The 14,124-nt window shown below is 36.6% G+C and overlaps 1 non-coding gene across 1 annotated transcript; it reads left to right on the top strand.

The window, feature by feature from the left end:
- Positions 1–1,076: 1,076 nt before the first annotated feature.
- LOC114089983 (U6 spliceosomal RNA) lies at positions 1,077–1,185 on the top strand. Its single transcript, XR_003582283.1, has one exon. It is a non-coding gene; the product is annotated as a U6 spliceosomal RNA (small nuclear RNA).
- The last annotated feature ends 12,939 nt before the right edge of the window (positions 1,186–14,124 follow it).

Here is a 14,124-nt window from a genome sequence, read left to right as displayed (position 1 = left end):
TAAAAAAGAATTGCAAAACTATTCAAGATAAGTTCTCTTATATTAAAAAACAACAACAGCAACTATGCCTATTTTTTTAAAGAAATGCTTCCATTTAATGTACAGTATTAAAGGCAGAGTTTATATTATAGGATGCTAAAGCTTTCAGTATCTCTCCTCTTATAATTAAAAAGATATTAGCTATTTGCATTTAAATCTTTTGAAATGAACAGGATTAAAAGTATGCTTTGTCTATAATTTTATTTTTAAAACTAATTTGTATTTCCTTCTATGGTAACATATAAAAGGATTCTGTGCTTGTAAAATTACTTCTGACAAATCCTTCAGCTGACTCCAAAGCATTGAAACAGTAAGGCTACAGGAGGTGTAACATTTGTGAATTCTCTTTATACAATGCCATTATTGTCATATCTAAAACTTTTAAATGCATCCCTTCAATAAGTGCATTGGGGTTTTGCATCTTAATGCCGTGGCATACCACTCAGCCTGCAGTTTCTTCTCTTGTGCACCAACAATTTCAACATCCTTCCAAATTTACTTGGTCTCCAATTGAAGAGCAACCTATTACTGACACATCTGTTAGATGGAATGTTTAGTCCTTCAAAATGTGGGATAGTCTGAAGAGTACAATATTGTAATATCAAACGAGCTGTGCTAAAAAAGACCATGTTACTGGATCAAAAAGAACACCAGCTTAGGAAAAAGAAGGCATTAATTATAGAACTGGCAAATAGTTGAATAGTTGTCCTAAAATAAACAGATGGAAATAAAAGGTGGACAGGGACAGACACATTTTAAGAAACATTGGTTACAGTTTAGCCCTCTTCAGGCATGTCGCCAATACTCTCAGGTGTGTTTCCAAAATAAAATAATTGAGAGCCAATGGACAGTCATCTGTTAAAACTCTCCAAATAACATTTGTACATTGGCTATTCTGCAAAACTCCATCTCTTTATTTAACAAATATTTGATGAATACAAGTGTAGGAAAGACAATTAGAAATTAATCTAACAACTCCTCTGCCCTCACAAGGCTTATAATCTAGTAAGAATATGCAAAAGTAAAAACAGTACAGAATGCTCACTTTGGCAGCATGCATTCTAAAATTGGAATGACACAGAAAAAATATGAGCATGGTCCCTGAGCAAGAATGACATGCAAATTCATGAAGTGTTCTATGCTTTTTAAAGCTTGGCATTCAAAAATATATATTATCACACACACACACACACACACACACACACGTGCGTGCGCACACACACAGAAAATGCAAGATGTGTTTTTATGCTGTCCACAAGAAAACCATTTTCCAATAAATTCTGAATTACATGCAAAATGGGGGGGAGTTACCATTTAGACAATAATAATAATAATAATAATAATAATAATAATAATAATAATAATAAAGGATTGCTTCAATGAAAGAGAAAGGAATTAGTAAATGTTGGTGAGGATGTAGAGAAACTGGAAGCCTCAAAATTTGCTGTTGCAAAGATAAAATAATTATATGACTTTGGAGAAATGGAAGTTCTCAAAAAGTTAAATACAAAGTTAGTGTATTACAGCTATTATATGTGATACATGCTAGAAAAATTGGAGCTTATATACGTGAAATATATAAATGTGTTATGCATAATATCCAAAAATGTGGAAACAGGACCAATTTCCATCTCCTGATGAGTGGATGAGACAATGTGCTGCATTTGAATATGGTAGGCAGAATTACAGCCCTCCAAAAACCACAGTTCCTAATACCTGGGTCTTGTGACAGTGCTACCTTATGCAGTAAAGTTGAAGGCATCCAGAGGGGGATGATCTTATTCTGAAGATCAGAGTGGGCCCAGCGTAATCAAAAGAGGCCTTAAAATAGAAAAAAAAAAGACACCAGAGACTCAGAAGACTCAGATTGATTCAATGGGGACCTATCTGCTTTTGGTAGCTTTGAAGATGGAAGAAGACCAAGAGCCAAAGAGTATATGCAGACTCTTGAGGGGATAAAGTGGGGAGTGAGGAAAGGGATCCAATCCCTAAGTATGCAGAAAGGAACCCAGCCTGTCAAAACTTAGATTTTAGCCAGGTGAAACCTGTGTTGGGGTTCTAGCTCACAGACTATACACCAGTAAATATGCGGTTCAAAGCCACCAAGCTGGTAGGAATGTGATATAGCAGCAATCCCGAAACAAATGGATCACATAGTAAAGTACTGTGCAGCTGTGGAAGTAAATGAGAATTGACACATGCCATACATAGATAGCATGGGTGGATCTTGAGTACTTTGTGCAAAGGGTACTGGCACATACTGGACTGGACCATGGAACTCAGAAAATGAACATAGATCATTTTATGCCAGATGGAAAACGTACCATGGCACTGACTCAGCTCCAAAGGACAAACATGGACCAAGTCTAAGATGACTGTGAAACAAAACAAATCATCTTAGAAGTGAATTATAACCCATTGGATGAAATATGAGTCCATGAGTCCAGAAGGATAAAAATAAATGGGAGGAATCTAAGAGAATGGAGGAGGGGGGTACAAAGTTTTCTCTTAGAACTTAAATAATAAAGAAAGAAAGACGGCATGAGAAACTCAGTATTAGACAATCACTCTAGCGATAATTTTCCAGTGAGTATTATAAATAGAGGCCAAAATTAGTGTGTGAATTTTAAAAGAATATCCATACGAGATACTGAGTAATATTAAGATTGGATTAATTTTCTTCACTACAAACTAATAGTTGCCATCTTGTACAAGTGGTTAATTTCATAAGTAACCAAACAAATTGACATCATATGTGTACTGATGTGATATACTGAGAGAATTGTTTCTATGGTATTCTTGGTGGAGATGCATGATGCAAATCCAAATATAAGGAAGCAGTAGGTAAATATATTGAGGATCCTTTTGCAAAATAATTGGCCTACACTTTTCAAAAATGTCATTGGCAAGAAGGGCAAAAGACCAAGGAAGTATTGAAGAAAAGGGGGACAAAATAGACATTACAACCAAATGCAACATTTGATTCTGCACTGGATCTTTGAACTGAAGAAAGAGAAGCTGATATAAAATACACAAAAATACATTAATCCCTTGGAAGAACAGCACTCCTAATGATCTGATTACCCTGTATTAAGCCCCGCCTCTTAAAAATTCCACTGCTCTTCCAATATTGGGGGTCAAGCTTCTAATATATGAACCTGGGAACACATAAAAATTATACCTAATCCAAAAGAGTTGTCAGGAAGTCTTATAGATAAAATTTCTTCCTTCCTATCAGAAACAGGAAATGGCATTTTTGTCCCAACAAACTGAATGCATGTCCCTGATTTGATGGAATCATTTCATCACTAGATGATTTTCATTGTGTTAATAATGTCACCAGAGGAACGGACAGGGGCTATTGGCCTAGGTCACAGCTCAAGAGAGCAAGTCAATCTCTCCAGAATAACATGATCTTCCCAAAAGAGAATTAGGAGAAATTGATCAAGGGTAAAATCAACAGAAGTTATGCTATGTTTGAATATCCATTTCACATCCAGGTTATAATATTTTATTAATGGGATTGTGAATAACCTAGAATATGCAAGAAATAGTGGACTTTATCTAATAATATCAAGTGAAACAATGCAAATGAAAGGAAATGCACAGGCACTGGGCCCATATTGCATGAGTTACACAATCTCAAGTTATAAATCACCAGCTGCTGTTGTGGCCAATACTTCTGCCAATACTTACTCAGTATTATCTGGTCATTATGGAGCAAAGAATATTTGGTTTACTCTTAAATTCAAGGGAGAGACAATTTTGCTTAACATGATCAATTTTCTGTTCTATTTTTCCACAGCTAGTGTTTTTAGCTGCAGTAAATTTTTCCTTTTAATTTTAAACTTTTAATTTCTTTTCAATTTTAGAGAAAAAGATTCCCAACTTACCAAACTGTTTTTTTATTCCCCACTTTGTTTACTTAAATGCAGACACTTTTAAGTAAGAGGACTGCCTCATATGTGTGAAACCAAATTCCATATGGTATTATGTAAAAATGTGGATGTGTAACCGATGTGATTCTGCAACTTGTATTTGGGGTAAAAAATGGGAGTTCATAACCCACTTGAATCAAATGTATGGAAGATGATATGTCATGAGCTTTGTAATGTTTTGAACAACCAATTAAACAAACAAAAAAAAGACTCCATTTAAAAATAATCCCATTAATTAGCCTATAATTGAATCACTATTTTTTCCATAATTGAAAAGTTAAGGTACGTAAAGAATCTATATGATCATTTAGATTCTTTTTAATAAGTTCTTATATGTGTAAAATTTAAGAGGTAGCTAGTGTTACTTGTTTTCTTTGTCATGTATGTTAATTTTAAAATTAACATACAATAAAAATTCATTTCATAAATAAATAATTCTATGAATTTTAATGTAGATAAGTACATGTCATATTTATCACCCTGCAGATACACAATTGTTCCAACTCTAAGAAACATCCCTTGTGTAATTATTTTGTAATCACATACTCCAACTCCAACTCTCGGCATCCACTGGATCTACTCTCTTTCCATATAGTTGTGTCATAAAAAGAAATGTCATATAAGTAGAATCATACCATAGACAGCTGTATGAGTTTCTGACAGCTGCTATAACAGATCACCACAACTTCAAAGCTAAAATAACATAAATTTATTATTGCATAGTTTGGGAAATAAAATTCAAAATTCAGTTTCACTGGGCTGAAATGAAGCTATTAGGAAAGGCTGTGTTCCTTTTAGAGACTATAGAGGAGTTTTTTTTTTTTTTTTCCTTTTCCAAATTCATGGGGCTGTCTGCACTATGCAATTCCAATGATAACTCTTTGAAGTGGTCCCATAGGTCCCTGAGGTTCAGTTCACTGCTTGAAAACTCTTGTTTTCCTCTATTATTCTGGTTTGGTCATTTCTATTGATTTATCATAAATATCAAGGATTCTTTGTCCTTTATATTCTAGTAAACTATTGAGCTATTGAGAACACTAGTGATTCTTTTTCTCTTATTCTGGTTTTTCAATTCTAAATTTTCAATGTGGTTCCTCCTTATATCATCTGTGCCAAAACTTTCCATGCCAAAACTTTCCTTCTTTCCATTTGTTTGTAAAAGCCCACCTTTAGCTATTAGAGCACTTTTATTCTGGCTGTTTAAAGTCTTTGGAACATAATTCCAACACCTGTGTCCTGTCACCATTAGCATTTGTTTATTGTCTCCTCTTCAGGGTTTTGATATTTTTCGTATGCAACATAACAGTGGGTTATAATCTAGACATTTTTTGAATACCATGTTGATGGATTCTGGGTATTGCATGAATCCTATGGAGCATGCTGATATTTTTGTTTTGGCTAATGAGCAACATGTTTGAGTTAATTTGACAAGTTCAGTGAGCTTTCTCTATTGGTGTCCACTGGACCATCCATAGAGATATCCACATACTCTCTGTCCATGTGGCTTCCATATCAGTTCTTTTTTTCTAAGCCCTTGCTGGGCTGTCTTGTGTGTATACTACAAAGCATTTGGCTTGGGACCTAAGTCATGTATATTAAGTAATTAATATCTCAAGGTCTGTGCCTGTTCTTTAGGGTCAAATACAGGCCTGCTTACTTGTGGCTGAACGCCGTGAGCAAGTTTAAGACATTGCTTCTCCAAGTTCTTCCCTCTTGACTCCCTTACCAGTATGTTCAGGTTCTGTGGAGTCCTTTTCCATCTCCCTGTCAAAACACCAGAGCATCCATTCTCTGCTCTGTCTTGTCTACACCTGCATCTGGCTGTGGAAATACAGTCAGAAGGAAAGAAGCAGCAATGGCTTCTCCAACCCTTGAGACCATAGCTCCTCCTGTCAGACAGGAGCAGTCCCCTTCATGGGACCCTGTGCTGCTCTAGCTGCCTGGTCATCCCTGGACTTGGTGGGCTGGGGCCCAAGAGGAAGAGATAAAGAACACAGGAATTTCCTCTACTCTATCTGCAGTAAGATGCTCCCATTTCTGCTCCCTTGAGCCAGAACTGGAAGAATTCTTCCAGGGACACACTCGGTCCTTATTGATGGTGATTTATTGTCAAGATTTTCTGAGCTCCATGTGAGACAAAGTCTTCCCTAATCTACCTGTAGATACTATTTACACTTTAAAAATTTTGTGGTAAGATACACATGACATAAAACATAACTTTCGTATCTCTCTGCTAGGGATGTCATTGCCCATGTCCACAGATTGCTTGACCTCTGCCTCAGGGCTGGGCACAAATCAGGGGCCACTGAAGCAGGAACAAACTTTATTTCTGAACTCCACCAGCACACTCCACACACGCTCCCGGGAAAAATGCCGAACCAAGCCAAGTGGCTCCTCAGGGGGACACACTACTCCAACAGGAAATCCCTCCTCCGGAATTCCCCAACCAATGGGAACTCTCCAGGAGTCCCGCAAGAGCTCCAAAGTAGCAGACCTAGGCGGACAGCAGGGGTCTAATATCCAATTGAATGCAGATCTTAACATAATCATTATCATCTCAATGGCTTGCTGGCGTCACCTTTCAACCAAAAATGCCATGCGTCATTCCTACTTGGCTGTGGCTCTCAGCAGACCTCAACAACAAAAATTAATTTCCTCACAGTGCTGGAAGCTTGAAGTCCAAGATTAAGGTAGCTATGGGTTTGGTTTCTCTAGAGGCCTCTCTGATGCCAGTAGCCATCTTCTTGCTGTGTCATCACAAGGCCTTTTCTCTAGGTGCACATCCCCACTGTACCATCCTCCTTCTTCTATAGCCCCCATTTGTACTGGGATGGGGCCCCACACCCATGGCCTCATGGAGCCTCAATTCCCTCTTTAAAGGTCCTAGCTGAAATGCAGTCACAGTCCAAGGTGATGGGGGTTACAACATCAACCCACAATTATTTGGAGCACATGATACATTCCACTATTCCATCTTGACCCTGTCTACACACAATTCAGTGACATTATGTCCAATTTGTTATGAAATCATCACCACTATCTCTCCAACTCTTCCCATCTTGCAAAATGGAACCATCCCTCCTCCCTGTAAATAACATGCTCTGTTCTCCTCTCTTCCCAGCCTGGCAACAGCCCTTCTACTTTTTTCTCTATGAACTTGGCTACTCTGAGTACTTTGGGTAAATGGAATCACTCAGTGTTTTTTGTCTCCCTGGTACTGGTTTCTTTCACTTAGCACAATGTTCTCAAGGTGTTTCCATGGGGCAGCAGGTATCAGATTTCCCTTCTCTGTTTGGCTGAATTTTGTGTGTATATTACATTTTCAGGCTCTATTGCTACTGTATGTATACGCTATACTTTGTATACTATGCATCCATCCATTGATGGGCATTTGAGTTGCTTTCATATTTTGGCTCTTGTGCCTATATTTTAACTGCCCTCAAATAGCTTCCCCATGCCTGCAGAGCCACCAAGTTTCAACATGAGTTTTAGAGGGGGCAGACCTTTCAGTCACAACACCATAGTTGCTTTTGGATGGACTAACAGGATAGAAAGTCCTTACTCTATTTTACCCAGAAACAGAGTGCACTAAGAAGCTTCATTTTAATCTGCAGGTAGAACATGCATTATAGGCATGGTAGAAATTGTCCTATAAGATTTGGTTTGGAAAATAGCATTCATACAGATGTATGTTCTATTTCTACTCATATATGGAGACACTTTAAGTTGAAATTTTTTCACCATGAGGCATCCCTGTTTGAAAATATGCAAACAGTCTTGTAAAGGGTACTGCAAAAATTTTAATACAATATTAGTCACTGATATCACAATATAATGCATTTTATGGTGTTTTCCCTTACAATTAGTTGAAAAGTGGGGCAAGGAGCAACTTATGAATAAATAACAACCCAATGTGCAAAAACATAATGTCCCCACTCCCTTTACTTATTGCCTGCCATTATCTTCAAGTGATGTTTATTAACCATCTATTTTATTTGAAATAACTTTATTTGACAATAAAAATCTTTATGAAAAAGATATTTCTATCAACAGAAACTTCTTAATTTCCAGTCACTATGCTAAGGAACTCAGAGCAATTTTTAGACTCCTATTAAGTCTTATTTAAATTAGACGCAAAAATAATCTTTTAAGCACAAGATTTTCAGTAGATGTTCCCTGATGGTGCTGAATTGAAGATTATGTTTATGGGCCCTGTGAATTGACCACCTCTGTAAATGCAGTCTAGTAACCAGCAAATTGTCAATGTAATTGCTTTAGACCTAAGAACTTTAAATTAAGCCTCTCCTAATTTGAAGAAGATTTCAATTGCTAATAGGATAATTGCACCTGATTTCAAAGTACAGCCTGTAGTTTTTCCTTTTTTAAGAACTCATTTTTGGAAATAGAGCAAGTCCCTGAGAGGAAGGAGATGAAAAGAATATAACTGAGTTTTGCCTCATCCTGCAGTTTAAGGCCGGATCTCACTCTGACACAATTAATCATAAACAGACCTGTCCTTTCTCTTTTGTGTACTTGCACATGTTCCTAAATTGTCCTGCTCTATTATGATTATATTAGCAATTAGTAAAGAAGGAATTAGCACTGCATGTTATTACCATCAACCCATTAATTTACCTTGAGAATTCCCTCTACGCCCTGCCATTCTGTACTTCTCTGTGTTGAGCCATCTGAGGTTTCGGAGAGAGTGCTCATTATCAAATTAATTCCGAAAGAAGTAAGCTTTTGCCCTTCCCATTTTTTCAGGTGAGACCTATTAACAGATGTTCTTTTATGTTACACACACACCTCAGGTATCCACTTAGAGGGAATACATGACTTATCTGCTTTGTATGATGAAAATGAAGTGTGAATTTGAAAAAAAAAATACAGTGGCATGTACTTCTTTGTACTTATTTTCTTAAACTTTTACATTTTAATAGAGAGCAACCTTTTCTTATTTTGTTTTTAATTAACTCTCTCCCACTCTTCAAGGAAAACCAATTCTTTTTTCCTCCATAAGTTAAATGTAAGATTGCTACTCAACATTTCCTCTCAGTCAGTATCTGTTTAGTATTCTTCTCTCAATCAGCAAATATCATGCCTGGCAAAGTTGTATGTATTGAGTGAATGCTTATTAATTGTAGATTTATAGTGAAAATGTCTGTCTAGAAAGATATCATTGTATAAACTTAATTTATTTTCAGGGTAAAAATTTATATATTTTTTAGATTTCATCTGAACATAAACGAGGATGCTGTAGAAAAGAGATAAAAGTTTCGCAAGAAAACTTTCAAGTTCACTTTTTAATAGCATCCAAAATTTGGACAAAATGCTCCAATGTAGAATGCCAAAATTATTTTCTGCTCTGGTTGGAGTACTTCCACTGATTTTGAAGTTTACAATGTACTGTTTTTCAGATTTGTAGAATCATACAACTGATATGCCTCTTCTACTCTGAAAATTTGTTGTGATCTACAGTTTTGCTGCTGTTACAATGTTTACACAGTTTTACTTCAAGAAATGGAGTTCATTAGTACTGTGTGTGTGTGTGTACGTGCGCGCGCTGCGCGCACTCACTAGAAATTGAACCCAGGGCCTTGTGCATGTAAGGCAAGCACTCTACCAACTGAGCTAGATCCCCAAGAAACAAGCTTTCTGAATCCCCTTGTGGGTTTCTGGCTAACAATGCAACAAGAGCTGCTGAATCCAGATCACAGTAACTAATTTGTGGTTCAATAATTATTTTGTCCCCTGGCCAAATCTGCACTCTATAACCTAACTTTAAGAAAAATGAATGATATATTTGCTATCTTTATGAAACTCCTTTTCAATGGAAACAAATCTAAAAGATAAAGAGGTATCCACTATAAAGAGATGCATTCATTCAATAAATACTTATTGAGCTCCTCTTGTGTCGCTGACACTGTCCTATATAACCAAGCCTGTTAAGGAAGTGTAAAGACAGATATTCTTGCTCCTAGGAGGTTATGCATTAGCATGGGAGTTGTAGAAATTATGAGAAATATTATGAGTAAAGAAGTTATCTGGTGCATAAGATAATAAATACAATGGAGAAAAAGGAAAGTTATGATGAGCGGACCAAGAATGTATGATTGGGACGGGTGCTCATGTTCTAGTACTAACTGGATGGTCAGGGTGGCTGGCTGGCAAAGCTAGAAGGACATCAGGGCGTTGGCCATCCAGACTTTCTGGAAGGGTGTTCTAGCTGGAAGGAGAAGGCACAGTTAAGGAATAGTTGCAAAAGAGCTTAAGGGAGGTTGAAGAAGGACAAAGAAGATAGGTGGTAAGAAGGAAAAAGTAAAAAGGGAAACATCAGGTCTTGAAGGAGGTGACAGTGCTGGAATGGAGCTTGCTTTCTGATCATGAACTGTGAACTCTCTTGAGGGAATTAGGCTGAGGTTTATGTGGAAAGACTCAGCTTAAAAAAAAATGTTTCCCCATCAATGTGTTATAAATAAGTAAGATACTCATGGTGTTCAGATTATTCTGAATTATATTTAACTTATTTAACAAAATAAAATGGAGTATGATTTCATTGTTTAAAAGTAACTTGCTGATGAACATTGGCAAGATCAACCCTATGTGCTCCTGGGGAAAGCTACCAGCTCTTCCTGTGCCACGAGAACTCAACTAACGTGTTGATTTGGAAGAAAACTGGAGCAATTAAAGCTTTATCACTTCCTCCCCCAACCCCTCAAAAAGTAATGAATCAACCAGGCATGGTGGCTCATAAGGCTTGAGAGACTGAGGCAGAGGATTGCAAGTTTAAAGCCACCAGCCTCAGTAGTTTAGCAAGGCCCTCAGAGACTTAGCAAGACCCTATTTCAAAATAAACCACAAAGGGCTAGTGGTTCAGTGGTTAAGTACCCTGGGTTCAATCCCTGCTACCAGGAAAAAAAAAGTAATGAATCAAATAAGTTATGCTCCTGTTTAGGAGGGAGAAGAAGGAAGTATCTGTTACTATCATCCCATTTCTATCCCAACATTTCATTATGATATTTTGGTGCCCTGGCTAAAAAGATTCTGATCTCAAGTCAGTGTCTTAGAGTTTTGTTATTTTGTGTGTTTTTTTTTTTTTTTTTTGGTACTGGGAATTGAACCTAGGGTCACCTAACTACTGAGCCACATGCCCACCCCCTTTTATTTTTAATATTGAGACAGGGTCTCGCCAAGCTGCTTAAGGCCTCACTAAATTGCTGAGATTGGTCTCAGACTTGTGATCCTCCTGCCTCAGTCTCAAGAGTTGCTGGGATTAAAGGCATATACCACTGTGCTAGGCTCAATTTTTTTTGTTAGTGAATTTTAGTTATACATAATATTGAGATTCATTTTGACATAATCATACAAGCATAGAATATTATTTGCTCCACTTCAGTCTCCAGATTTTCCCTTTCCCTCCCTCCCCTTCTCCCTTCCCTCTTTATTTCCCTTTTGTACTCTTAAGAGTTTTATCATTGAAAAAAATGTTACGCAAAATCTTGGATTTGGAAGCCACATCCCAGCTCTATATTAGTAAAAATTCTCGCAGAAGCAAAGTACACGTCAATTGTTTTCCTTGGATTTAAATTGGAAATAGAGGAAAGAAATAAGGAAAGAGGGAGGGAGGGAAGTAAGGAAGAGGAAACAGGGGTGATGGGAAGCCTGGCCAATAACTGAGCTTGCCAGATGCAACCCAAAGTGTGGCATGAAATTTTGACAAGCCATGTGATGTGCTCCATTCCAAAACAGAAATTAGACCTGCTGGGAAAATCCTATGAAATAAGCAACTGGCAAAACACATTTGCTTCTCCTACAGTTTGACTAAATGGCCACAGTTTATCAGAAACTATGTGGACATAAGATGAGCTGCTTCCAGCAGCTTTCAAGCAATAGAGAGCATTTTAATTGGCGATGCATTGAAAAGCACAACATGTTGGACCTCGATGGTTCAAACTAAAACCAATTTTTCTCCAATGCAAGAATGACCCAGTCAGCTATGTGTTTTCTATCCTACATGTTGGTATCCCTTATAAAGAGCTAAGCTTACCCAGTATAGTATCACCTGGGAGCTTAGGGACCTCAATAACTGTTCTCTTTCACCGGGCCTAGGAAGAAGTGTACTAATTTGATGTTCAGATTGCTGTGATTCCTCAGATCTGATTTAAGCAATCTATTCTTTACAAAGCGTCAACATACCTGCAGGCAGTTGAAACTTTGATAGTCTGAAGGTTGAAGTCACATGATTTAAACCTTATATATTAGTTGAATTCCTTTATCACTAGATTAGAAATATGCATCAAATTAAAATAAACAACTTTTATAAAGTATAATAAAATCACAAAGCTTGTTTAATTATGCCTAGCAGCTTAGGTTCTGTGTTCTATAAACAAGCTATTTTTATTCTATCTGTATAACCTGCCTTCTTATTTTTAAACCTAGCAAAGAGAAAAGTGTTGTATTTTAACTGACCTTGAAACCTGGGTTTGGCCTTCTACATAAAGTTTAATTCTCATGCAGTTAACTTCAAAACATGACAAATTTCAAAAATCCACAACTTTGATCACATGTTATTGCCTATTTTGAACTTGTAATAAATACTGCCCTTCAAGGCCACTCGTAATTATGGGATAGAAAAGCTCATTTCTAAGAAGACAGTTCTCATTTCTAATTACAGCAATGGTAACTGTGTGCATAAATTAATAGTTGTTTAGCAGTGTTCACTACTTGATAAATGGAATATTCTCTTTTAGCAACTACAAGTAAAACAGTGAACTCCTTTTACAATAAACTCTGTCCTATAAAATCTCATCTTTAGGAAAAGTTGATATCAAATCCAGAAAAAGAAGACTCAATAGATGTGGCCTTCCAGGATTGGCAATCGCCACAAGTTGACATTTCTCTACTTTTCTCTATACCATTAGTTTCAACCAAGCGAAACCTTCACTTTTCCTTCTCAGAAATTCTACATAAAACCTAAATAAAGTCCACTAATAAAAAACAATATTCAAGATAACTGACAATGGTTATCTTTCCATAATAAATATATTTTTCCAAACTATCAAATATTATTTACCTGCTTATGATAGACCAGGACATTCAGAGAGCACTGTATTCTGGGATGCAGATTTGCCTCTACAAATTTCACTATAAACCAGATGCATTTAAAAAGGACAATGGCAAGGGACAAAAGAGAATCCTAGAGTTGAAAAATCCATCGAAAAGGAAATATCAAGTGGCATTTATTCCAGAAACTGATCCTTTCATTTGCCATCTTTTCACCGGAGATGTTTTTATATGGAAAAAGTAAATGTATATCAGAGAAGCCAAAATAAATATGTTTTGTGGAACATACAGTGTGGGAGAATTCAAGAAAATGAAAACAGAATCCAGGGGTGAGGAAATAGAAAAGGTAAGAGAGGGAAATATTAAACCTACCAAACAGTAAGAAGAGTCGCCTATTTTTGGAAGTAAAGCTCCGAGATTTAAGGAAGCCTAATATTTAATAAGTGACCATTTCAGTCATCTCTCTACAATTTTCCACTTTTCTCTTTTCTGCAGACATATTCTTATTCTACATATGAGATTCTTATTCATATCTATTTTCATGTATTTTGCCATAAAATTCTCAGTTGTCTCAGTGTTTTAACACATTCATCATATAGATTTTTTATTCCAAAATTTTCTAGAGTTTCATTTATGGTGAATCTAATGAGATATTTTAGGTTACCTAATAGGCAACATATATTTTTATATATTTATTCCTATTCTTTTTCTTTCTTCTTCTTCTTCTTTTTTTTTTTTTTTTTTTTTTGGTAGTGGGGATTGAACAACTCTGGGGCTAATTTTACCACTGAGTCACATCCCCAGACCTTTTTATATTTTTATTTTGAGACAGAGTCTTGCTACATTGCTGGGGATGGCCTCAAACTTGTGATCCTTAGGCCTCAGCCTCCTAAATCCCTGGGATTACAGGTGTGCACCACCAAAGCAGCATAATATTCTTTATCTTTACAACTTTGATTTGAAACATATGGCTAATGCATACTATCTAATACTCCATCCCAGACAGAGTCTACAAAGATTGTAAAGGTGAAGTGTAACAGCATTGCTTCAACATCTCACCCTATCACTATAATTTTACAAAAGA

This window comes from Marmota flaviventris, chromosome 20 (assembly GCF_047511675.1).
Source record: "Marmota flaviventris isolate mMarFla1 chromosome 20, mMarFla1.hap1, whole genome shotgun sequence".
NCBI lineage: Eukaryota > Metazoa > Chordata > Mammalia > Rodentia > Sciuridae > Marmota > Marmota flaviventris.
This window is presented reverse-complemented; position numbering and strand designations above follow the sequence as displayed.